This window comes from Scardinius erythrophthalmus, assembly GCF_964197995.2.
Source record: "Scardinius erythrophthalmus genome assembly, chromosome: 20".
Taxonomy (NCBI): Eukaryota; Metazoa; Chordata; class Actinopteri; order Cypriniformes; family Leuciscidae; genus Scardinius; species Scardinius erythrophthalmus.
The window spans coordinates 23,255,136-23,279,359 of NC_138240.1; positions in this window are offsets into that span (position 1 = coordinate 23,255,136).

A 24,224-nucleotide genomic window follows, 5' to 3' on the forward strand; every position below is an offset into this window, starting at 1 on the left:
CCCCTAGAAGGACCGAGGTCCACCCACCACAGTTTTACAAAAACTCCAGTAAGAAACACTTGTATTGCTATGCCAACGCAGCTTATAGCTTGTTTTAGGATTCATCACTATATATATATATATATATATATATATATATATATATATATATATATATATATATATATATAGTAGACTATGCCTACGTGTATTAGCTTAAACTGGGAAGAGTCATAGCACTTGCATATTGTTGTCCTCCTATTGTTAGTTTAACTGTAAATTGCTTTGGATAAAAGCGTCTGTTAAATAAATGACTAAATGTAGCCTAAATTGGCTTGACATTGGACATTCGCACATTTAGGGACCGTCTCAAAAGTTGCATACAACATTTACATGCACGTTTCTAACTTCAATAGCAAACTTTAATTTATTTGAATAAATATCAAAAATCCAAAGGGTGCGCATTATGCCTGACACCTACATGAACACTTTACAGTTGTTTTTATGACTGTAAGTCGTTCTATTCAAATGCTATTGAAGTTAGAAACGTGTATACCAAAGTCGTATACACTTTAGAGACGGTCCCTAAATGTGCGAATATCCAACGTCATCTTTATGCCAGTCTATCACTGGGAAACGTTTAGCATTTAGCATTAAACTTTGCGCGGAAGTTAAACTATTTTGGAAGTGATATATGAAAGCTGAATATTAATTATTGAATTTTTAATAATGGAAATGTGTTTGAAATGTTTTTAATTGAAATATTCACAGCTTAAATATACAACCATGTTGAATTTCAGCCCATAAAAATGCAAGCCCTAAAAATACAATGCATTAAAATGCAAGCATGGTTAATGCAATGCCTATTTTTTTTTCAAGTAGTGCAATTCAACAGGCTTTTTGTTTCAAAAACATTTGACATTATTTTACTTCCATATGATTACATCATAAATAAAGTCATTTTGAATTTAATATTTTTTTCAAATAGTTAAATAAAATAGAAAAATAGTTCCAACAGATTTTGCTGTGGTACCGAAATTGGTACCGAGAACCATAAAATTTGAATGGTATCGTGGTATGGTATGAATTTTGGTATCGTGGCATCCCTAGTTGCCAGTATTACTGTAAAAAACCCTTGAAATGTCTTACAGTGTAGTTTTGGATGCCACCGAGCAATATTAACAGACTAAACAAAAAGCTTCATGAAGAAATGTTTGAGTAAATACAGATTTGTAAAGGCTGACTGAATGAAGAAAAATGTGCAAATAAGGAAAGGAAAATCCTGGAAGGAAAACATAGACAGCTATTTGGAGCTATTTATGCGTATAAGAATAATCTTTATATGATCGTCTTTGACATTTGAACAGTGTTGAAACACTAAACCATGAGTAATGAGGCAGGAATGATATCTCCACACTGTTTATAGTGTCTTTCTGCACTAACATCCTACAGTATGTGATGTTTTCTTTTTTTAAAGGTATCGCCATGATCAGAGCTGCATGAATAACTAGAACACTAGTGTTAAATGAGGTGTGAAGTTGGGTATGAATGATCTGTTCATATAAGTATGTAATAGAGACTATTAACTAAACCTTCAGACCTAGCATAAAAAAATGATATGAAGTGTATCCCATGCACTCATATGTTTGAATATTTTTGACCCAAAAGTGATAAAAAATGCTTAGCACTGTAAAAAGGAGGGAAACAGTGCTGAAAAGCTGCATTCTTTTCATGGAAGATTGGTCTGAGCATTAACCATATCGCTCTGGGTTAAGATTATACTGATTGTTTCGGTATAAGCACCAGCCACGTGCCCAAACTGTCAAGTGTTAGACATTAAACCAGGTGATGTTTTATGGTTAACCGTGGAAAAAAGGAAAATAAGCCAAAAGCAGGGCATTTTTATTTTTTGCCTCCACTGAGATAACCCACATTAAAACCTAAAAACAGACAAATGTGCTATAAAATATTTAATATAAAGGATTGTAAGATATCCAGTTCAGTATTATATGTTCTGTAGAAACCAGGTAAAATGTATCATTACAAAGCTGCTCGGAAAGACAAAATAATATCCAGAATCTGCCTCTTATATGAAGCGTTTAATGCAGACTATGAAAACTTTGCAAAGACAATTTTCCTCACATACTAAATAGAATAAACCAAGTGCTTTGGAAAGGTGTCACATTGTGATTTCCCTAACTTCCTTAAACCATTCCAGTTAAAAGAGGGGAAATGCCCAGGGGCGGACTTTACCATTAGGCAAAGGTCGGCAATTGCCTTGGGCCCCAAGCTACCTAGGGGCCCCCAAAATGCCCCATTAATTTATGCTTAAGTTTTTTTTTTTTTTTTTTTTTTTTTTTTTTAATTTTCGCAAATTATATATTTCTAAATCTCCATTTGCGAAAAATGGCATCAAATCATTAGTCGCAGAAAGGAGGGGGCCCCCCACCTCACTACATTGGACTATTCCATTATCTCACGCATCTGCGAAAGTGACAAGGCTGTATTGCGACAAAAAACTGACAGAGAAAAAGAAGTGATTGACAGAGTGTACAGAGTAGTAGAGTAAAAATGAAGCGAAGCTACACAAGCGGTGCTGAAAAAAGGAGGAAAAATTGCAGAATAAGGTAACAAACTTTTTTGTGATGCCCGCTGACAATGACAACAACGATACAGGAAATACACAAACAGAGCAAGATGAGTCTAAACGTGAAAATGAAAAGTTTCGAAGTTACCCAAGCGTCTCAAATAAAAGAAAAAAAGACTCAGATACTGTAAGTAGGCTATTCGGAAAGCTGCCAAAGATGACAAACTTTTTATGGCTAGGAACAACAAACGTCCAACGCACAGAAAGATCGTGAAGCAAAGAGGACATGGAGACCGACAGACAAAACAGAGCAGTTTAAATTACTTATGATATGAAAAATCTCAGGTCTCAGATTCTGTCAATTCTATTACGAAATAATAAATACCGTTTGGAGCTTGTAATGTGACGTGACCGATCCCTAGAGGCACGTGAACTGATCATCTTCGGTAATAACTTACCAAAATGTATTCCTTATTCATAATATCGACCAATAAGTGTTTTTCAACCGCGGAAAGAGGTAAAACAGCTGGAGAACAATCGTCACATAACATTTAGCCTAACGTTCCTCAGGAAAGCCATTTAGTTACCATAATATAGGCTATAGCATGTTAGTTGACTAGAAAAAAAAAGATATAAAGAGTATTTAGCTAAATAGGGCCTATGTGTAGGCCTACTATATTATTTATTTAGTATATTGTTTACTTATAATTTAATTATAATAAAAAAGCATTGTTTAATTTTAGTTATTTTTAACCTTAAATAATACCAGCTGATATGGCTCTCTGTATGTTCACAGCATTATGTGAGTTTTTTTTTTCTTGAGAAAAATTAACGCCTATCTTGTGTACCTAATATGTATCCAAATGAGTCAATATTGAATCAAATCACAAGAATTGAATCGAAATGGTGAAATTTGTCAAGCAAAAAAAAAAAAAAAAAACAGAGCTTACCAGAAATTGTACCATGTAAACATTGTAACGTTTCTGTTTAGGAGTGAATACGTGCATGCAAGGTTTAAAGGGGAAGTTTTATTTCTCCTCTCCAACCTTTACCTGCCTATTCACCATTCAGTCTGTAAAAAAGAGATTTCGCTCTCTTTTAAAGGTGCAGTGTGTGATTTTTAGACGTCACAATAAGTCGATCTTCATAGAAGGGGGTTCCCGCGGTTATGTAGATATGAATGACTCATTCTAAGGTAAAAAGAACATAACGGTTCATTAAGTAAGGTCTTTATACACCACTGAAAACATAGTTATGGATCTTATATTGCATTTCTGTCAATAGATCCTCAGAAATATGACACATTGCACCTTTAAAGATCGGATGGGGGGCCCATACATACCTTCGCCTTGGGCCCCCAATTTGCTAAATCCGCCACTGGAAATGCCATGACCTTACACAAATTCTAAAAACAGTTAAAGATCAAATTCTTTTCTTGCACCAGACAAACATTACAAAGGCATTATGACACAACTGAGTTATGTAGATTTATCCAAACAAACAATAATGTAATGAACACTATTTGTTGACAGAGATCTCTGGACAGCTGTTTCAACATGTTCGACATACCTAAAACCCACATGCCTGTGCGTTGTTTCTGGTCCAACCATACATTTTTTCCCACAATCTTCTTCCAGAGTCTAAATGTTTTAATTTAATGTTGCTGCATCTAGCTAGTATTTCAGGTTGGCCAGTGTTTTTGGCCTGATATTAGAATGAACTAAATGTGGCTTCCCTAGCTATAAAGTATATTAAGTATTTCACAAATACTTTACATAACTTACATTTTCAGCTTTCGGTCTTGCGTAAACTGATGAACACATTATAAACAACATTATGACAACACAGGGTTACATTAAGGCAAGAGTTGACTGTATAATGTATGACAAGGGTTTTGTTTATAAATATCAGGTAATCATGTGTTGTAAATGTTCAAAAGTAAATTTGTCTGCAATGTCAAAGCAACCACTCAGAAAACCCCATCAACTGCATCGCAACACCCAAGTAACCACCCAGAATTCATTTGCAACCCCACAAAACACCCTATAAACTGAAAAGCAACTACCTAGTGCCAGTATACTTTAGCACCTGCATAGCAACCTCCTAGCAATCACCCAAAACACACTAGCAACTACACAGGAGCCACCTGGCAACCACCCAGAACACCCTAGCAACTGCCCAGCAATCACCCAGACATAGCAATTACAAAGCATCTATCTGTTTGTTTGAAATATATGGCCTTAAAACCTTCAAGCTTTTAGGTTTTCTTTTAAGACTACTTCAAACATCTAAAAACATTAATCTTAAAACCACAAGTCTTTCATCCACCCATATTTGGCATAATGTCTGGAATACTTTCGGGAAATTTAGGTTTTTGAACTCTCCAAAATTCCACAAACACCAACTCATCTTTCCCCAGTCACTGAAGCACCGAAGCAAATCAGTAGGTGGCTATTCTCCAATCCTCCACAGCCTCAGCCTTTATCCTTCCTCATCCATTGCTCATTAGTGATGGGAAGTCCGGTTCTTTTCCGCGAACCGGTTCTTTCGGACAGTTCGTTTCAATGAATCGGTTCAAAAAACCGGTTCACCAGTTCTTTTACGTCATCACGTAATGACGTCAATACTATCATCCCGGCAGATAAAAATCATAGACAGTAAAAGAAATGGACACAGCGACCCCATTGGATTCAACAGAGACAAAGTGAAGTCAATTAGAAACTCTTACTTCCTGGGGGTCGAGCGTACTGCGCAGACTCAAACTGAGCTTGACGACGTAGATGTGACGTGAGCAGCCCGTCTGTCTTCTAGTAGCTGTGCCAAGAGAAATCTGAATCATTCCCTTCCGAAACTTGCAGAGACAGAGAGTGTGAGTAGGAACTGTCCATGAGCTAGCAGCAGGAGAAACTTTTGCTTTGTATTCTGATTAATTATTTTGTCATTTTGCCTTCACGTCCCCCTGATTGCCCGCGAGCTTCTCCTCCTGTCCATACGGTAATTTCTCCACTGTGCGACAGAGAGTCGCGTGGTTATGACGCAATCGTTAGCCTAATTTTACAAAAATTGCTTCTACGGGGCCATAACGGAAGCTACACGGTAATGACGCCTTTTATACATTTTCGTGTTTCTTTAGAAATAAATAATGGACAAATGGAGTCTTTAAACACCTCAGATGTGAAGTTATTCGCTGTCAAAGTGACGTCAAAATGAATGGGAGTCAATGGATGCTAACAGCAGGTGGGGGTCTGCTAGCCAATGGCGGCGTCCGGGGTACCTTCAAAATAATAGAAAACCCTGCCCCCCTGATAAAAATACATTCAAATAAAGGCATTTGTAATCATAACTTCAGTTAAATAATAGTACTCATCGTCATAATCATCTTGGATAGGTTTCTTACATTTACGTTTTGAAAATGAACCCTGTAGTAGGCCTAAGGCGATGCACAAACGCGGATGTTTTACATGTCTTGAAGTGAATAAACTGGTCTTCATCATTTTTATTTTATTTGTAATTAAATAAAATTACATTTCGCCGAATTCGGCCCCTCATTCAAGTCCTTGGTTCACCCGTGCTCATGTATCAGCACAGCACATAGACAGTATAAACACAGCATCAGTTGGCCAAAAGAAAGTTCGGTTCAGAGACGCATGCACAGTCTCTCCAGCTCGTTGGTTCTGTATCGAACGCGTCCGAGTTATGGTGCGTTCACACCGGACGCGAATAGCGCGTCAGGCGCGAGTGATTTCAATGTTAACGGTGCGTGTCCACTGGCACGGTGCGAGCGGAGCGGAGCGGAGCGAGCGTTTCCAATTCATTCCTATGGAAGTCGAGCTTCACGCTCGCGCAGTGCATTTTGGGATTGACAGCGGCCCGGAGAAAGCGTTGAGAGCGACCGAGAGCGTCAAAAGGTTATGCAGTTCTCGACTTTATGCAAATATCAAGCGAAAAACGCGCTCGGCAGCCAATTGCTGTGAGGTTCGGGATGTGACATCTGTTTTGAGAGTTTAAAAATATGCAAATTGTGCCGGAGTTAATGCTGGATTTAGTGCGTAAATCATTTTGTTTACAAATTAGACGCTTTGCAGTTGTTATATATGTTAAAGATTTTATTTTTGACGTGTTTATTGTGATTATATTGACTGGATTTATAAAAGTTTATAAAATTGAAAGGATATCTTTGCTTGGTGCATTTGGAAACAAAGCTTATCTATTTGTAAATGTAATCACGTGCATTGCTGGTGATTATACTGTCCGTGTGTTGAAAAAAACTTAGATTAAACACAACAGCAACAGACACACCCCAAAGCGGAGACGTTACAGCGTTGCCAGCGGCACTGAGCGGAGTTTTGCCGCTGTAGTGGACACGCACCGTAATGGTGTGTTCACACCAAACGTGAATTTCATTATTGGCGCGAGTAGATTACATACAAAGTCAATGCAAAGACGCGAATCGGCGCGAATTGTTGCCGGGCGATGCGAATGACGCGAATTGAGCGACGCGTTTCCTGAAACTTCGGAAAATTCGCATGATGCTTAGTTGCGCAAGCCAATCAACGAAGAGCTCATTGAAACGTCACCAGTTTCGGCCGTTCCCTCAGGTTCCCTCACTGTTGTCGAAAATGGAGGAGATGCTAATTGTTGCTGTGTGTGCCTATCCAGAAATTTATGATACAAAATCATACAAGAAATAAAGTGTTGTTGTTGTTGTTGATACTCTTTTTGGCGGGATATTTATTCGCTAGTGACACGGACGCGCGAATGGATTAAAATTTGCAAGCGTCTAACTAGACGCGATAGACGCGAATTTGACGCTCTATTCGCGTTTGGTGTGAACGCAGCATAAGTCAATGCAAAGCGTTACGCGCGTAAAAAATTCCTGCGGCGCGAATGGGACGTAGAGCGCGGCGCGGTAGACGCGAATACGCCTCATTCGCGCGTTAAGCGCGTTACGCGCATTACGCGTGAATGATTTTATTAGTGCTATTTGTGCATTCAGGCGTTTGACGCGAATTCGCTGTGAACGCACAGTACGGGGGTTAGGGGCGTCACCACTTTTGAATAAGAAACAATATCAAGACTATAATAGACAAAACTCCGCGAATCACAACAAGCCTATCAGTGAGAACACTCGTTCAAATAGCGCACACACTAAACCTGACTGCACATCACATTTTTGACTTTATTGATTCTGCTTTTATTCGTAATGCAATGGACCGGTCAACGGGACATAAATCAATCCTTAAGGATGGGACTTCATGGGACATTTGCACAAAAAGAATAAATAACTTACCGTAGCCTATTTTATAAGTCGCTCCGGAGTCGCATATCATTCAAAAAAATGCGCCATGAAGAAGAAAAAACATATGTCCTTAGTAAACCTAAGTCGCACTGGACTAAGTCGCATTTATTTAAAAAATTTATTTCATAAAAAAATGTTACAGACGGGACAGTTCTCCGTTACGGACGTGAGCGCTCTTGAAAGCGGCTCTAAAAGACAGCTTTAAAACTTTCACAGAGACCTCAAACTGAAAGCACAAAGCCTGTCTTTAAATTTAATTTTGTTTTGTATTAATTGTATCTTAATTTTAATCAATATAGGTAGCCAACTTGCCTCACAGACCTGAGACATATAGATAGCTTGAAATGTCTACTTTTAAACAGAACAATTTAAAACGAAAGAAAACATACTGCGCTGCTTTCATTTTGTTTTATTTTATTTTGTTGTAGGCTATTTATCTGCCACACCTTAAAGGCCGGTCCGTGAAAATATTGTCTGATATTAAACCGATAATATAAATATAGAAATGAACACAAAAAACTTTTTTTTTTTTGTTTCTTTGTTTTTTTGAGCAGCTGCGGACAATTCTTTCGACGCACACACAATATTACATAGACTAACACTGCGCTTATGTTTTAAAAACATGATTTAACATATAAATAAAAAAAATAGCACTTAAAGTCTTTATTACAAATAAATTACTAAATGCTAAAAAATAATAAATTTGAATGAACAAACATATGCGTTGCATTTACAATTCTGTGAAAACAGGGGGTGCTGCAGCACCCCCACTTCCCGCGCCCCTGCGTCCGAAAGAAACAGTTCTCGATTCTGTACTGGTGGTCCGAGAACCGCTGTACCTGTACGTTCGGTAGTGCGCGCATGCTCAGTATCACCTGCTCGTGCTCATCACTTCTCTCAGCACAACATGTCTCAGTTCAGTGAACTGTTGGATTTACTGGAGTAACATATATGCCTACTCCGGGATATTGGTTTATTTTGAGTCGAAGGGACTGTCAGGACTCAGGCATGTCCGAAAGTGAGTAACTTTAGTAACTTGTTGTGGATCAGTGCTGACGCAAGACGCGAACTGTTTCGAACGATTCAGTCCGATTTAGTGTACTGGTTCGACCAGTTCACTAAAAAGAACCGGTTCAAAAGAACGATTCGTTCACGAACCGGACATCACTATTGCTCATTCCAGCTGGCAGTCTGCCGCAGTAGTGGGCAATAGTTCCCCAACAATTCTCCCCCTCATTAACCCTCGCCTACTGACACACTGTCCAAAGACATAGTTGTCGTCTCTTAAATCAAATCAAACACCCCTTCACATTTGGATGCAGTGTGTGGTCTCCCGTTCAAATGCAGTGTGAGCTTTCGTGATTCATCATGGTCTCTCCTGTTGAAATCACAGTGTTGGCTCCCCTGTTCGAGTGCAGTGTGAGCTTTCGTGATTCATCATGGTCTCTCCTGTTGGAATTACAGTGATGGCTCCCCTGTTCGAGTTCAGTGAGAGCCTAACGTTTGGATGCAGCAAGGGCTCTCCCCTTCTGAATCGCAGTGTTATCCCTCATGTTTCTAATCATGGAGGCTCTGCCTTTGGATTGCAGTGTGAGTCCTTCTGTAGCGCTTCGCAACTGGAGGTGCTAGAATACCCCCACCTGGAGGGGACAGGCCTTTGCATCCACTCATAGTTCAGGCTCTCATGTTAGGAGGGAATGGAAATGCCATGTAAGTTATTTTATGGTTTCCTTTTCCCACTATCTGCAAGGGCACACTTTGGGGGTAGACGGGCCTGCTCTTTCACATTCTGTAATTCCTAGGCTCCATGGCCTTGTCCCAAATTGCACACTTCATATGCACGTTCGGTCTTGTTGACTTACAATGGCTGCCGCATGCGTGTGTCCGTTAAGTCTGTGATACTGTAGTGTAGGGTGTCAAATTTGTTATTTTAGGTTTCAGCAGGGTGCTTTGTGGCTGATATGCGCCCTCGATGCGCACTTTAGCTGAACCCGCACAGATGCGAGCTCCACAGCAGACTTCTTCCCAACAGCCAAAGCGGCGTTACGTCACGAAAGTGCAGACTTGTAGGAAGACCGCGAGTGCTTTGGGTGCCATTCGAGACAGGGCCCATGTCGTGGATGTAGCGGCCTCAACGGCAAATATCCAGCTGGAAAACAGCTTCAGCAGGAGCTAGATACTGCCACTGCAGTGCCTCGCCATGGCTCTCGCAGGAGCTGCGCTAACATTATTCCTTCCAATATAACTTTCTCACCAAGTGTTTTGGGGGACTTCAGGACCGCTGAGCCATTTACACATGCCAATTTCACTCAAATAGCTATGAGCATTTCGATCTGGTTAATCCAGCTTGTTGTCTGAATTTTATGTAACCCTGTGAATATTTGTACTCATTTATTTTAATTTGATGTTTTTTTTTTAATTATTTTTATAATAAGTCAAGTCAAGTCAAGTCAACTTTATTTATATAGCGCTTTTCACAATACAGATTGTATCAAAGCAGCTTCACAGTATTAAATAAAATAGTACATCAGTGTATGTTTCTGGTGTAAAACATCCACGTTTGGTAATGCAGATCAATAGCACTGTTGAATCGATTAATCAAATTAAGTATCCCCAACTGAGCAAGCCAAAGGCAACAGTGGCAAGGAACCGAAAAACTCCATTAGGTGACCTAATGGAGAAAAAAAAACCTTGGGAGAACCCAGGCTCAGTCGGGGGCCAGTTCTCCTCTGGCGTTTATGAAGTAGAGACCGGATTTAACTGTAAGATTAAAATATTATATGAATGCCTGGCTGAAGAGATGCGTCTTTAATCTAGTTTTAAACTGGGAGAGCGAATCTGAGCAACGAACAGTATCAGGAAGGCTATTCCAGAGTTTTGGTGCTAAATGTGAAAATGCTCTCCCTCCTTTGGTGGATCTGGATATCCTAGGTATGACCAGAAGCCTCGAATTTAGTGATCTTAAAGAGCGCGATGGATTATAGGGCGATAGAAGATCCGTTAAATTAACTGGAGCTAAGCCGTTTAGGGCTTTATAAGTCAGTAGCAATACCTTGTAATTAATACGGAACTTTATAGGTAACCAATGTAGTGATGATAAAATTGGTGTTATATGGTCAAACTTTCTTGATCTAGTAAGAACTCTAGCGGCGGCATTTTGGACTAACTGTAGCTTGTTTATTGAGGATGCAGGACAACCAGCTAATAAAGCATTACAGTAATCTAGTCTCGAGGTCATGAATGCATGAACTAGCTTTTCTGCATCAGAAACAGATAGCATGTTACATAATTTAGCAATATTTCTAAGGTGAAAAAAGGCTGTTTTTGTAACATATGAAATATGATTTTCAAAAGACAAGTTACAATCTAATATAACACCCAGGTCTTTTACTGTAGAGGATAAAGTAACAGGACACCCTACTATGTTAAAGTTGTATTGAAGGAGGTTTTGTGGGCGGTTTTTTGAACCGATAAGTATTACCTCTGTCTTATCTGGATTTAATAAAAGAAAATTGTGCGTCATCCAATCTTTTATATCTTTAACACACTCTGTCAATTTGGATAATTTAGCGTTTTCATCCGGCCGTGATGAAATATATAGTTGAGTGTCATCAGCATAACAATGGAAACTAATTCCATGTTTCCTTATAATATTTCCAAGTGGCAGCATATATATTGAGAATAATAGAGGGCCTAACACAGATCCTTGCGGCACTCCATAGTTTACTGGAGTTATGATCGATTTTTCTCCGTTTAAATAGACAAAATGGTAGCGGTCAGATAGGTATGATCTGAACCAGCTTAATGCTTGTCCTTGAACACCGGTATAGTTTTGTAGCCGATCTAAGAGTATTGTGTGATCTATAGTATCGAACGCAGCACTAAGATCAAGTAAAACTAGTATTGAGATACAGCCTTGGTCAGAAGCTAAGAGTAAATCATTTGTGATTTTAACGAGCGCAGTTTCAGTGCTATGATGCGGCCTGAACCCAGACTGAAACTTTTCATAGGTGTCATTTTCTTGCAAGAAAGAGCCCAGTTGGGCAGACACAACTTTTTCTAATATTTTGGACATAAAAGGAAGATTTGAAATGGGTCTATAATTTGCTAGGTTATTTGGGTCTAATTGTGGTTTCTTAATTAGTGGTTTTATAACTGCCAATTTAAATGTTCTTGGAACATGACCTAAAGATAAAGACGAGTTAATAATATTGAGGAGAGGCTCTTCCACTATAGGTAACACTTCTTTCAATAGTTTAGTTGGTATGGGATCTAATAAACATGTTGTTGTTTTAGAGGAAATTATACATTTATTTAACTCTTTTTGTTCTATAGTTGTAAAGCACTGTAATTGTTCTTGCGGGGTGATAATCGAGGCTGAATTATAAGGCGCGATTGAAGATTGAACGTTTACAATTGTGGATCTGATGTTTTCTATTTTCTCAGTGAAAAAATTCATGAAATCATTACTACTAAACTGTAACGGAATATTTTGTTCAGGTGACGCTTGTTTATTTGTTAGTCTAGCCACGATGTTAAATAAGAACCTAGGATTGTTTTGGTTATTTTCTATTAGTTTGCGGAGATGCTCAGCCCTGGCCGCTTTTAGGGCCTTTTTATAGCGTGACGTACTGTCTTTCCAAGCGATTCTAAAAACCTCTAAATTAGTTTGTTTCCATTTACGCTCTAAATTACGGGTTTCTCTCTTTAGAACACGAGTAGTATTGTTGTACCATGGTGCTTTAATTTTCTCTCTGACCTTTTTTAGTCTCATAGGTGCAACAATATCCCATTTTCCAGAGAGAACGGTGCTCATAGTGCTGGTTAGTTCGTCTAGTTCATCTGTTTGTTTAGGTTCAGGCAGCAGCTGAGACAGATCCGATAAGCAATTTGAAAAATTATCTATGGTGGATGGAAGGATTGTTCTGCCTAATCGATAACGCGGCGCAGCATGATATATTACCGGGGTACGTAATATGCAAGTTACCATGTAATGGTCAGTTACATCATCACTTTGCGGAATGATATCTATATCGGTTGGATCGGTTCCATGTGATATAATTAAATCGAGTGTATGATTAAAACGATGAGTCGGTCCGGTAACGTTTTGCTTAACCCCAAAGGAGTTTAATAAGTCTATAAACGCAGCCCCTAACGTATCATTTTGATTATCTACGTGTATGTTAAAATCTCCAACAATTAATATTTTATCGACATTGACCAATAGATCTGAGAGAAAATTTGCAAATTCTTTTAGGAAATCAGCGTAAGGCCCTGGTGGTCTATATACGGTAGCCAAGGCTAAAGATAATAGGGATGTTTTTCTATCATCTAAGAGCGTAACATTTAGTACAAGTACTTCAAATGAAATAAACTTATAACCCGTTTTCTGAGTAACATTGAGAATATCTCTATAGATAGTTGCAATACCGCCGCCACGACCAATCAGACGGGGCTCGTGCTTATAGGAGTATCCTGATGGAGTAGACTCATTTAGACCGAAATAATCATTTGGTTTAAGCCAGGTTTCAGTAAGGCAAAGTACATCTATGCTATTATCTGTGACTATTTCATTTACAATAACTGCCTTAGGTGTGAGTGATCTAATGTTTAAAAGACCTAGCTTTAGAAATTGTTTTTGTTTACTAATAGCAACATTTTCTGTTTTAATAACAATTAGATTTTTCCTAGATCCTGCAGTAGATTTATTATTTGATCGCACTAAACGAGGAATAGACACAGTTTCTATGCAATGTTCTACACTAGTATTTATATCAGTTAATTTGGTGCAGCAGAGACTATGATTTGGACTTTTGGTTACTAGTCAAAAGGTATTTAACGTTTTGGAGATGTTATCTGACAGAAGATCCGATCCGAATCTGTTCTATGCCGAAAATAGACTTTACAAGTTGTTGAAGGAGAGAGAACGACAGCTTTCGTGCGTCTTGAGTCGTAGGCCATTTTCTGGTGTGTGACGCATCACTTATTTCAGCGTTGGACTGTTTTCCTGTTCCTTCTGAGGAGATGAGGACACAAGCTTCACGTAACCACTTCTCTGTGCAGTTGGAGAGTTTCGCTGTAACAGAGTACAGAGTGAGTAACTGAGTGAGTAACCAGTGTGTCTATGCACGTTGAAAACTGCGTCATCCATTCGTGACTGATATTAAGTGCACCACCGAATTTGGGCCCCAACGAAATCCAAGCGCTTGGTTTATGAACATTTGAGCATGTAAAGTGTGAATGTGATTCAAGTTCCAGTTTTGAATTCATAGTTATACAACTGTAACAACTGGTATTATCCACCTGAGACTGTTTTTTTCTTTTAGTTTATTAGAACTGTAATTTACTGACACCTTAAACAAGTGGTTTCATTTTATTTCTTCTAAAAAGAAGGTGATATTTTATTTCATTTTTACATTTGTTTTTTTGTTTGTTTGTTTTTTTAGGTAAAATAAATGTCTCTATTTGTTACTACGTTTGTATTTGTTTCATAGCCTAACTTGATTACAGTATTGTTGTAGGAAGAAAACAGCCCTTAACAAATAGTGAAGTAGCATTTTATTTAATCAAGGTTAATGTGTACACATATTTGTGTATAGTTTAAGATACGTTTCTGGAGGCACCGTGACAAATTATAGTTTCTGTCAAAATACCAGAGAAAATCCAGCCAACTCACCATCAATTGCTGGAGCCCAGGTCTTGTTGTTTTTTATGCGCTTTTAACAGTAGTGTTACATTTACTTTGCAATTTTGGGTTAGCCCAAAATGTTTACCATGTACGCAAAGATTATATGGGCACACAAACTCAAATACTGAAGTTATTATATGTATAATTTCGGGAGGAGTGCGTCCGCAGGTAATTTTCTAATTAATACCAGGCTATAAATAAGCCTCTTACTTCTTCTTAGCATTGTTTCTCCCCCTTTCTCCTCCTTTATTAGGATTAGGATTATAGGATTATATGCACTGATAAAAATGATTTTGTGGTGAAGTAAATACTACAAAATAAAACAATGTAATTTACATGAAAAAGTTAGTTCAGGCAAGAATTAAAAAAACGAAGTTAATTCTATATTAGTACTCAATTCAAGCATGTAGAAATGAAAGCGTAAATATCAACGTTATAAAATTACGTAAATTACGTAAAATTTGGATCGCGATAAATTAATGTCACGTGAACGCAGAGACCTCAATACTTGGTTTAATCTTACCGTCATTGTGTATTGTCTAGTATTGAGGTCTCTGCATTTGTCACGGTTTCCCTGGCTTTCCCTGGCCCTGTCACGTACTACATTTCCCAGCATCCCCCTGGATCCACACCTGCACTCACTTCCCTCATCACCGGAGCTGAATCCCATCTCCTCATCATTACCTCATCACCAGCCTTTATATTCAGCTCCCTCACATGCACTCACTGCCGGGTATTAATGTGACTTGATGTTATGTTCTGGGTCTAGTTTGGTTATCTGTCACTGGTTCCAAAGATCTTGGGTGAGTGACTGTCAGCACAAACGGGGTGGATCCCCGTATCAACGGAGTATCAAGAGTTCGTGTGGTTAAACACTGGTTCCAAAGGTCATCGGTGAGAAATTCCATGTTTCCTCTCTCAAGATGATTCCGGTGTCTACGGTGTTCTAGTGTCTACCTAGTCTATGTCTATGTTCCATGCATCTGTGAGTCTTCATTCAAGTTCAGTGTATCCATGAGTCTGCGTCTGAGTTCTGTGTATCTACAAGTCTACGTCTATGTTCCATGCATCTATGAGTCTGCATTCAAGTTCAGTGTATCTACGAGTCTACATCTAAGTTTCAAGGATCTGCGGAGACTGAGACTATCATCTACGAAGACTATTATCTACGGAGACTGTCATCTATGGAATCCATTATTTCCAGAGTTCGAGTATTCAAAGACATTTCCTGAGTTCGAGCATTCAAAGACATTTCCTGAGTTCGAGCATTCAAAGACATTTCCTGAGTTTCAGCATTCAAAGCCACTATCTGAGTTCCAGTATTCAAAGATGTTTCCTGAGTTTAAGTATTCCAAGAGACTCTAAGTTCATTGCCTTTTGAGTTTGACCTTCAGTTGCCACCAGGGATTCTTGGGGTTGCACACGTGTATAAATAAAGTTTGAGTTTAAATTGTATTCTCGTCTCCTGTCCTAGCGTGACAGCGTTCACGTGACATGAATTTCTGATATGTAGATATGGTATCTCACACAATATCTACTGTATTAATTACTTAGATGTTTCTAAGTAAAACATTTACTTTAAAAGTGAGGTTAATTTAATGTTGTGTGAGTGAAATGTATTGAACTTCAACTAAATAGTTATTACTCAGCCTTTTACTAGCCAAGTTAAAATTACTTATTTTCTTCGTTACTTTCATTTAACGGTAACACTTTACTTGAAGGGGTGTGCAATCTGTGCATAAGACTGACATGACACTGTCATAATCATGACATGACACATGTCATGAATATGAAGGAGGTATTATGCATTGTGCAGTGTCATTCGCTCAATTATGACATTTTTAATGCAAATATGACTGTGTGAGATGTCTTTGTTATGGCAACTTGACTTTACTAAGATAACACAACCTGTCATAAATATGTCATAAACATGATATAGCAGATTAATTATCAAACTTAAGAAACCACTTAGCTTTATGGGTTAACATTTCATTAAACTGTCATGTGGTTGGTTTTGACATTGGCTGTCATGAACCCATTATAACATTTTAATGACAAATTAAATTTGTACTTGTCACGTAACGGATGAATATGAGACGAGGATTCAAATGCAGAGGAATTTATTGATGACATGCAGACAGGGTAACAAACTCAATAAACACAGAGCTCCAGGAACACGCAACAAGGACAACGAACCAGCACAAGACTACAAACACAAGGAGACTAAATAGGGGAACAAACAAAGGAGGGTAACGAGATACACAGGTGGGACAAATTAACCAATAATCAGATAACAAGATGGGAAGGGCTAGACAATAGACACGAGCACATGGCCCAAAATAACAAAACACCCATGTGCATAGACAGGACAGGCATGTGACATTACCACTGTATGAGTTCAAGAAAAACATTCATGACAGTTATAATGGCCTCATGACAGCCAATGTCAAAACCAACCACCTGACAGTTTAATGAAATGTTAACCCATAAAGCGAAGTGGTTTCTTAAGTTTGATCATTAATCAGATATGTCATGTTTATGACATATTTATGTTGTCTTGGTAATGTCAAGTTGTCATGACAAAGACACTGACAGGTTATGATGTATTGGTTTATGTCAAGTTGTCATAACAAAGACATCTCAAACAATGTCATATTTGCATTAAAAATGTCATAATTGAGCGAATGACACTTAATGACAGATGTCATAAACATGCATAAGACCTCCTTCATATTTATGACATCTGTCATGTCATGATTATGAAGGTGTCATGTCAGTCTTATGCACACCCCTTCAAGTAAAGTGTTACCCATTTAACTTAGTTAAGTAGTTTAAAGGGGCTATATGCAACTGTTTCCCAAAAATAAACGTAACAATAGCCTTTTTATTTGACCATGTATGACTCAAACATCTCCTGATGAGCATACTGACACTTTGTCAGCTCACAGTGGGTGCACCTATAAGCCTGTATCCTATTTTCCTATTTTCTGTCGGGTCAGATTTTTCGCGCGCTGTCTGCGGATGTGACGTCAAGCGTGTTCATGTTAAACGTTTCAGATCACTCTGCCACCACCGCTAGTCAGCAAACAAACTTAGTTTCTCAAACAATATATGCATTTGACTGTTCTTACCTCTGTAAACATAATGTTGACTTCTTTGCAGCGGATGACTTGTGAAGTGTGCACGTACGAGAGCGAGCAGAAAGGAAGAGCAGTTCCGTTTTTTGGCCACAGGTGTCAGTCGCGAGTTTAAATTTCAGAAAAAAAGCATATAGCCCCTTTAATTAATTCCATATGTGAAATTTACTTAAAAAATATTAGTGCAAAAACTTGCCAAAGAAAAATTAAGTATAGGTGAAATATTTTTTAATAAATCATGAAATGTGTTTATAATCAGTTATCATGAAAGTAACAAGCAGATTTGAAGCACATTTTTGACTTTTTAAAAGGAACCTGAGAAAACATAATTGTTCATAATAATAATATTAATACATTTTATTTATAAAGCACTTTACATTTAAGAAAATCTCAAAGTGATACAAAGAGATAAAATAAGTTAGAGCAATTAAGAAATTAAGTTAAAATCAGCTGTTAACTAGAATTAAAGGTCCCATGACATGAGATTTTCACTTTCTGAGGTTTTTTAACATTAATATGAGTTCCCCTAGCCTGTATATGGTCCCCAAGTTTCTAGAAATTTCAATCGGTGTAAATCGAGCTTTTGCTATCTTTCTCTGCCTTTGAGAAAATGGAGGCTCATACGCGCTGAGTCTAATAGGAAGAGAATTGGCACTCTCTGCTTATTTCCGGTTTCTGGACTGGCTGCAATAACACGTCTCTGTCCATGCGGGGGCGCTCGCAGGCGAGTGCAAAATGAATGGAGGTCAATGGCGAAAAACCCTCAAAATCCACTTTTCTCAGGATATAATTTTTTGTCTAGTAATTTGAATGTTGTATTCGAAAGGAGATGCAAAGAAATTACACATTGCTGGTTGTTAGATTTTTTAGAGTCACTTATTTGGTTTAAAAAGTCTTTTAAAATGTCAATGACGTCAGAATGCTGACGTCATTAGCAGAATGCTAGCGTGTTATGGGCAACAACAACTCAACCTGTAAGAAATCGAAAAGAAAAAAGTACTCATTCATTCAACTTTCGACCTATAACTGATGTTGAACTTGCAAAATCTACAATAAAATCTGAGATTTCTCAAAGGCAATCGGGTGGAAGAGACACATTTAGCCGTCTAGCCCCATTGACTCCCATTCAGTCTGCACTCGCCCGCGATCACCTCCAGTGGAATTCTAATGGAACTGCAACCAACCATCTATACAATGGGGCTAATAGGAAGTGCCAAGGCTCTCTGTAGACGGGTTCTGTCTTGATACACTTTATGACGTTATAAGGAGGAAATGTTACCTCCCCTGTCTCTGCTTTGCCTGCCCAGAGAATATTTTCCGCCCATGAGAAAATGCGCTAGGAAGTAGGAACACGCGCGCGCGATTTAAGTTTGTCCACGAGAGATATTATGGCTTTTGAGCGAGCGAAGCATAACAATTGCTCAATAATTGGATGTACAAATGAACACCGAAGGGTCAATACAGAGCTGGGCTTGCTGAACGTCTGAAACTAAAGTCTGGATCACTCTCTTTGGCTCAGCTACACACCTCGGACAAGTAGCCTAAGTTAACTAATGATATATAAGTGTGTTGCTTTACTGTTTATGGTTACCTAGATTGTTGCACGTAAAATGTGGCTGTAACATTAGCTATGCAGCTATGCAGTTTATGTGTGTGAATACACACACTGTAACGCGAGTGTTGTACACTTCTTTGTTATTTGGATAACCGTTTTCCTGTTGGTTATATGGCGCACGCGATATCCGCATTTCAAGATCGCAGAGCTTAATTGTAATAAGATAAATACAGACGTTACAGATCTCTCATGAAAAGGCAACAGTAGGTTCGCGTTAGCTACATGATAATAACTGTTAACCATCTGAATAAAGTACCGTATCCAGACATAATATTTTAAACTAACCATTCGGAAACGTCCTGCTGGAGCCGCTGAGTTGCAACTTCTTCATCCGTTGCTTCTCCATCCGGATCAGATTCTGGGTCAAACTGAAATGCTTGAAAGACTGCGTGTCTTCGTGCCATTGCTATAGGCTATCCAAGGTAAACATGCACGCCACGATACCGTTGCGCAAGATGGTCAAGGCCACACCCACCCTCCACCTTGCGCCGCCTTTCTCCTCCTCATTATCATTTAAGGCTACAGACACCGAAACGGCCTGTCTGAAGGAAGCTCATTCTGGGACTGGCTTGTAGTGGCTATAATTCTGCACCGAGGCTGAATTTTTGGAAAGAGATTTCAGATACAGTACTAGGGATCACTAAGGCCTATATAAAAGCCTACAAAAAGTAGCATGTCATGGGACCTTTACCACCAAAATGTTGTGTGACTGATGTATGAGGAGGGAGATTTTATACTCGATCTGGGCAGAAATGGGAAGCCAATGAAAAGATTTAAAAATTGGTGTGATGTGTTCATATTTACACACTCTCATCATGATCCTAGTGGCACTGTTCTATATGTTCTTGCTAGGGATTCCAATGGGAAGAGCGTTACAGTAGTCCAGTCGCGAGGAGACAAAGGCGTGAATATTACATTCAACCCACCTGTTCGTCCCGTAAACACTCAGCGTTAATTGTTTATTAATTCTAAGAAATATTCATTTCCAGGGGAGGGAAATGTCTTTCTTAATGTACAGTAGCCTACTACTAAGAGCCTAATCAAAATCTAAATAAAAAAATAAACTTTGTTACAAGCAGAGAATCAGAACCAGATACGTATTGTGCACAAGTTTTATTAACTAAATCAGAAAAATAACTAATCTAAACACTCACACATACATGCATAGGCGCCGATACCGTGGGTGCTCCGGGGCTCGAGCACCCACGGAAAATACCGAGCACCCACGTGTGCTGGAATGCCAGTAGGCTACATTCATTTAAAATGAAACATTGCAGTTGGTGCTAATGCGACTGTCACACTGTGATTGGTTATGTCGCTGTCAGTTGCCTGCTCCATATCCTATCCACCAATCACAGCGTTTCTCGGATGAAAACGCCTCTTTAGTGACCCCGCTCTGTACACAGTCAACAAATCAAATTTTTACGCTGTGGACTTGTGTGACAGAGTCCTGCACTGGTTCGGGTACCCGACGGGTGACCCGCAAATTTTGCTCAAACGGGTGCGGGTCGGGTCGGACACACGGTTTTAAAACAACCACATGCAAACGTATCTACAAAAATATGCCTGTATTTCAAGTTAATAAAATAATTTGAAATCCACATCAGTTTATTTGAGCCCACACCCTCCCAGGAGTCTCTACCTACTTTCACTTTTAAAAAGTCATCATAACCGCGCACGCGATCTGCTTGCAGTCGTCGAGATGGATGCTGAGGAGTTGAAGAAAATAATAGCTAGTGGAGATGGTAAAGAAAACAATGTTGTGAAATGCTTAGCTGATCGCGGTTACGTGTCAGTTAAACTTTTCATCTCCAGTCCTGTCTGTATTTGTGAGAAGTGCGCTGTCCTGAGTTGAAAGATAGCCTACTTTAGGGCTTTATTATAAAGTAAATAGGTGTGTGTGTTCGTGTCGGCCGCTGTCCATTTCCTAAGGTACTATTTTTTTTTTTTTTTTAGGGCGTGCGCCCATGAGCACCCACGGAGGAAAACATAAATCGGCGCCTATGCATACATGCATAGGTAAAATGGTGAGTGACAGAATGAAACCGGAAGCAGGAAATGGAACTATGGAAAAGATCCATTAAACTATGAAAAGAACCATCAGATATGAATGAAGAAAAGTTGATGAACTTGAGTGGTTTGTTTGACTCTGTTCTGGTTGAAGATTTTCTCTCTCCCCATGAGCACATGGCTGACCACATGCAGATTGTGACCTGCCGTCCCTGGGCCGGAGAGGCCACGCAGGCAACCAAGGAGGGAGGAAGTCAGAAGAGTTGATGGGTTGCCCATTCAGTGATGGTAAAGTTGCAGTTTTCTTCTGAGTTGAAATGAAGACAGTCTGACTCTGTTGGGAAAGTGAAGGCCTAGCAGGCTATGGTCATGGCCTGCCAGGGCCAATGGGCCCCTGTGGGGGTCCCCACAGACATCAACCCGAAGAAACAGCAGAAGAGGCCAGAGAAAGAGAGAGAGGGACACTGTGAATTTGTCTCTAATAAAGCCTGAGAAAAGCCCCACCTCTCCTGGTTTGCTTGACCAATGAGAAGGATGGAATTTCCATTTTCAATTTGTAATACTAATATGTTGTGCAGCTTTCAACATATCATATGCACGATCATTTCGATCATCAAAGTACCAGTTTATAGAGACCAAACATGGTTCTATCATAAAATACACAGTATCACAAAAATAATAGTTAAAAGACACTACACAAGACAGTAAATCATTCACACAATGTTCTGGGATGCATGTTCATTTATAGATTAGTTTGTCTATAAATTAATATAGGAAAGTCTGTTTTAACCCTTTCACATGTACAATCCTACCGGTGTGATCAGAGGCTGGTCCCTTGAGCATATGATCACACTGGTGTGATTAGAATGGTCATTGCATCACGTGATCAACTGCTAAATTTAAAAGTGCTTTCGTGCATTGGCTGGCGCTGTGCCAGAGCCTCTATTCTTCTCCCAGTTCAACAGCCACTTACTTTTATGTATTTCGGGAGAAGTGGATGAATTCACGTGTTGTAAATCCAACAGATCCAATTCTCTGATCTGCGTCTGCGGCACAAACTAAGATGGCGGCGCATACAGCTCAACTAACGCGATCGTTATAAAGGTGTTTAAACAACAAAACACTTCCACTTGCGTATACGGAATATCAGATATTTCATGCCATAGCCAGTGGTGGAGGAAGTACTGAATCTCAGTACTTAAGTAAAAGTACAAATAACCAGAGACATATTTACTTTAGTAAAAGTAAAAGTACCACAATGAAAACCCTACTTAAGTAAAAAGAAAAAAGTACCTGATTTAAAATGTACTTATTAAAAGTAAAAGTACTTTCATAACAATTTATTCTCTTAATGTCTATATTCTTATAATTAGGGCTGTAACAATATGCAATATGAAACCGAAATCGCAACACTCGGATCCACAAACCTGTGTCGCGGTGTGAGTGTTATTTGAAGTTAACATTATACACAATACGTAGACCTGGATAAATTCTTTAAAATTGGGCAATCCCAGCGTTATGGACGTGACAAATTGCAGTAAAAACCTGAAATGTAAATTCTCAAATACCAATTGAAACTGTTTATATATCCATACTCCCCATACTCCCTTAATAAAGAAGTCCAGACATTTGCAAAATACTAGTCTACAGACACATGCGTTTTATATTTAATATGAGGGAAATCCGTAACGGACGCGACACAAAAAAATCTTTAACTTTTAGGAGGCAAAATATTTTTTGTAATTCTGTGAATTTCACTGCGCAAACCAAAAGTAATATACCCACCGGATGAAGAAGGGTTGGCTCTCCAGAGAACATCAAATATTCATTTTATTTTTTGTGTTCACATTTATGAGGAAAAAACAATGTTACGGACGTGAGCACTCTGAAAGTGGCACTAAAATACTGCTTTAAAACGTTCACAGAGACCTCAAAAGCCCTTCTTTAAAGTGAATTTCGTTTCTATTAATTGTACACTGTAAAAACTAAAGGAGCCTCAAGTATCCTGTCGGATACTCAAGGAACTTCAAAATGTAATTTTGGTGCCTCAAAGCTCTTTTTCCTATAGTAGGGTTACTGGAGGACCATTGACAATCTTTGAGGTTCTTGCTGGAACTTATGGGATCCTTTAAGCACTTTGTATTTACTTCAGAGGTTCTGGAGTCACCTTTTCATTACCATGAGACCTCGAAGTGCTTTGGGGGAAAATAGAGGAACCTGAATGCGATAAAAGGGTTATTGGAAGATCTTTTAACATTCAAGTGGTTCCTGGAAGATCTCTTATGTTAAAGCCAGCATCTGGAGGAACCCAATGGTTCAGTGAGGCCCGAATTAGATTATTATTCTATTATTATTATTATTATCCTATTATTATTATTATTATTATAGGCTACTTAAGTTTGATTCAGAATACATACCCAGGTGAAAAAGACGTACTATTAAATGTATTAATAATGTACTTGAGTGTGTTTTTAGTAGACCTACAATACAAATATAGCCTACTTTAATGCATTTTTTTTATTATTATTATTATAGGCAAGTTTGATTCAGTATACATACCCAGGTGAAAAAGATGTACTATTAAATGTATTAAAAATGTACTTGAGTGTGTTTTTAGTAGACCTACAATACAAATATACTTTAATGCATTTTTAATACATTTAACAGTAACTATAGTCTTTTTCACTTGGGTAGCTTACATATATTTAGTATAGGCCTATTTTATTAAGTCATTTAAACCTTAAACAACAACACTAAATAATAATAATATTATATGAAGAATAAGAAGCAGGAGGAGAAAAGTATTATTCTGTCACGAAACTGCTGCTATTCCTCTGCTGTCGTCGCTTCAGTGATCCTCGCGCTGCTCGCGCGCAACAAAGCTCAGCTGATCGTCATCAGAAAGTAAC